The following is a 4,098-nucleotide window of genomic DNA, read 5'->3' on the forward strand; positions in this document are numbered from 1 at the left end:
ATTTACTCTTCATAGTGGACAAAAATGTTTAAAATATTTCTCTAAAAGAACACTTGTTGTCACAAATATAATGATCCTGCTGGGGGTTTGGGTAATGCAAGCAGCCATTCACATGAGGGGCGACTGTGGCTGAGTGGTTAGAGCAGTCGTCCTCGAATGCGAGAGTTGGGCGTTCGAATCTACCAGCAATCACATGCCGAAGTGTCCCTGGGCAAGACACTGAACCTCTCATTGCCTCTGATGTGTGTCCCATCAGTGTATGAATGTGATCTAAAAGCACTGATTAGTCTCATTAGAATGATTTGTTCAATTAGCTTTGTAGAGATCTAGTGGAGTGCTGTATGAATGGGTAGATGAGGACACAGATTGTAGTGTAAAGCACTTTGAATATCTTGAAATAAGATAGAAAGGCGCTATATAAGTACAGTCCATTTACCATTACCATTTACATGAGGATATTTTGGAGACGTCCTCATGAATGCTGGTCTCCAACAGCTGCAGCCCTGATGTTTTAGGAAACTGACTTCAAATAGGAGTTAGAGCCTCAAAGGTTCTTTCTTAAGACATCCCAGCTGTGTTGTATCTTGGCAACAGTTAGTAGAAAGTAAAAACACTGAATGAACTTTTAAAACTTCCTCAGGAGGGTGTGTGGATGTGGAGTGATGGTTCCAAGTTTGCCTTCAATTCTTGGGCCAAAGGGGAACCAAACAATTGGGACGGTGTTGAGGACTGCATGGACATCATCAGCTTCGGAGGTATGTATCATCTTCTACACTGCTTCTAGAATAGAAAGGTTAAATGGAGTATGAATTTTTTCAATCCAGCTGAATAACCAAATGGCCTGATTTTGTCAGGTATTTTTCAAACAAGACTTCTCTTTTCTTTGTGATCCAACTCATTTGAGATGGAGAGTAGTCAGAGTCTAAATCTGATATTTGCAAACTTTACAGTTACTGGGACTGTTCTAGATACAGTAGGACAGGCGAGCATTTAAATTAAGGCAGGTGAGCTAATTGGAAACAGGAAGTAGGTGGAGAAATGGAACATGAGAGTCAAGTGAAAGCATTCAAAAACTTTGACATGAAACTACAGAGATTTAAACAACTACTAAAAAAAATGACTTTTCCAACATAAACAGAAAAATCTCCAGTTTTCAAGCTTTAAAGAAGCAATAAAAAGATTCAGAGGTCTTATTTGCAGCCACAATGGACAGTAGCCAAACACCAAAACGTCCAACCACCGATAGAGCAAAATTCATTATCTTCTGCTCAGCCATGACCAAAAGAAATAGAAACTAATGTGTTTCTAGATGTGCAGGTTTGAAATGTTCAAGAGTCAAATGAAGAGAGAGCCACCTCATTTTGGCACCCCGTGTGAGGCTTATTCTTCATTAAACAATTGATCATTAAACAAAGTATATCTCTGGACTCCAAAGTGACAACAAGTCAGGGTTTATTGACGCAAAGGCACAAACAAGCCTTGTACAACTTATTAGCTGCTTTTATCTCTAAATTGTCTGTCACCAAATCTTACTATCCTGACCCTAACCTTGTTTTCCCAAACTTTCACATACACACTCATACAAAGGATATTCTTGTGTCAAGGTGATCTAAGAATCAACCTCCTCCTCAGAACAATGGCTCATGCACATCTGCTCAAAAACACAATCATCAACCACTTTCCCACACACACAACAATGGAGCAGAACATTCTTTGTCCATATGTATCCAAAAACTCTCTTCTCATGCTTGCATAACAAGCAACTTGCATGCAAGGTTTGTTCCCTAGAACCAAATAACTATACTGTTCTTTCTCTTGCCTGAGACAAACAATATTTTACTTGATGGCAGCGGGTCCAAAGAGTTCATTTTTAAAAAGGCTGCTTTGCCAAACTTAAAGATAAAATAATAAAATGAAACAAATTAAAACCTAAAACACAACCAAACCCATGGTTCACGACAGCAAACGTAAAATAATTTTTATTTTCTTATTTTTTTTTATCTTGTGCCCTCTACCCTCCCTGATGGATATTTATATCTCCTGCTGCCTCAGCAGAACAAAACCCATCATCAAGAACAGTTCTTCTCATCCTGGTTTTGAACTGTTTGACCAGTTGACCTCTGGGAGGTGGTGCAGGTACAGCAGAACAAAAACTAAGAGATTCAAGAACAATGTTTTGTTTTCAAAAGCCATAACCATTGTGAGCTGAATGACTTCCCAGTCTCACCTTCTGGAACCCCAGACTTCCTTTTACTCAACTAATGTGAATTGTTTAGGTGTTTAATTATGTAATTAATTATTTTATGGATAATTCTGCGCAATGCCATTATTGAGTAATATCTGTAGAATATACAAGAGCACTACTGTTTTTACCATAGGTTTTATTTACTTGGGTATATGTTTGCACCATATTTTTATTATTTAATTATTTCTATAGCACTTTACACAACCATGGTGATGGTGACCAAAGTGCTTAACAAAAAACAGTACTTAAAATGACAATAGGTCAAAAGCAAGAAAACACAACATAATAGCACAAATAAAACCAGAAATGTCACCACATATTTACGTACTAAAAGCTTGTTGGAATAAAAAAGTCTTAAGCTTCGATTTAAAAGGGCCAAGTTCAGTAATCTGACGCAGATCAAGTGGGAGCTTATTCCAGAGTCGAGGTGCGGCCGCAGAAAAGGCACGGTCACCCCAGCGTTTATATTTAGTCCTTGGAACAGAGAGCAGGAGCTGTCTGACCTCAAAGATCTGGAGCGGGCGGGGAAACTTAGCATCTCAGTTATATAAGGAGGAGCAAGGCCATTCAGAGCTTTAAAAACAAATAATAAAAGTTTAAAATCTATTCTAAAACGGACAGGGAGCCAATGTAGTGAGAATAAAACAGGTGTGATGTGGTCCCATCTAGGAGTGTTGGTTAAAAGGCGCGCTGCTGCATTCTGTACAAGCTGGAGGCGACTCAGTGATGACTGTGGTACACCGACATACAGAGCGTTACAATAATCGAGCCTAGAAGTGATAAAAGCATGAACAGCTTTCTCCAGGTCGTGACAATTTAAAAAGGGTTTGACCTTTTTTAAAAGGCGTAAATAAAAGAATCCCGACCGGACAACAGAGGCAATATGTTTGTCAAAGTGTAAAGCCTTATCAAAGGTCACCCCAAGGTTATTCACACAGTCACTGAAGTTTATGTCCAAATTTCCCAGGCCAGTTGCATCTTTGTCACCAAATAAAATCCATTCTGTTTTACTGTCATTTAAAAACAGGAAGTTCTTGTTCAGCCAATGTTTGATTGCAGAGATGCAGTCGAAGAGAGAAAGCATTGGGTTATTGGATCCTGGCCTTAATGGTAAATAGATCTGCAAATCATCTGCATAAAAATGAAAGTTGACATTGTGTTGTCTTATAATAGATCCAAGTGGCAACATGTATAATGAAAAGAGCAAAGGACCCAAAATGGAACCCTGTGGCACCCCACACAGAAGAGGGGCTGTAGAGGAAGAGGAGCCATTGAACAAGATAGAAAAGGTTCTATCAGATAAATAGGACGTGAACCACTTCAGAGCAGTACCACGAATCCCAACAAAATCATGGAGGCGAGACAGAAGGACAGAGTGGTCCACAGTGTCAAAGGCTGCTGTGAGGTCGAGGAGCACCAGAGCTACTGGGCACCCAGAGTCAACTGACTGAGCTATGTCGTTATGAACTTTCAATAATGCAGATTCTGTGCTATGTCGGGATCTAAAACCAGATTGAAATTTATCCAGGATTGTGCTTTTTTCCAGAAAAGGCTGAATTTGCGTAAGAACAATTCAGCCTTTGAGAACAGTTACTTTTAATCTTAATGTACACAAGGACAGTGACAATAAAAAGAAAGTCATTAATTCATTTCTGAAAACATTCATCAAGAAATGAAGGAAATGTGTCAAATTTTGTCCTGATAATTTCCTTTTCCTTTTTAAAGGAGGTGATTACGTCAACGATGATAATTGCAACAAAAAATTTCCTTTCCTCTGCGTCAGAGACCCATAACTGTGTCCACGTTGTCCCCACACGTCTGAGACCAGTAAGGGATGTGATGTCACTTCCTCC

The 4,098-nt window shown here is 39.2% G+C and overlaps 1 protein-coding gene across 1 annotated transcript in view; it reads left to right on the plus strand.

Annotated features, from left to right (window-relative positions):
* The window catches only part of LOC119417219 (ladderlectin), a 32,394-nt gene that overhangs the window by 26,792 nt on the left and 1,504 nt on the right, over nucleotides 1–4,098 (plus strand). The window lies entirely within an intron of this gene.

Source organism: Nematolebias whitei, chromosome 11 (genome assembly GCF_014905685.2).
Source record: "Nematolebias whitei isolate Nwh7 chromosome 11, NemWhi1, whole genome shotgun sequence".
Lineage (NCBI taxonomy): Eukaryota > Metazoa > Chordata > Actinopteri > Cyprinodontiformes > Rivulidae > Nematolebias > Nematolebias whitei.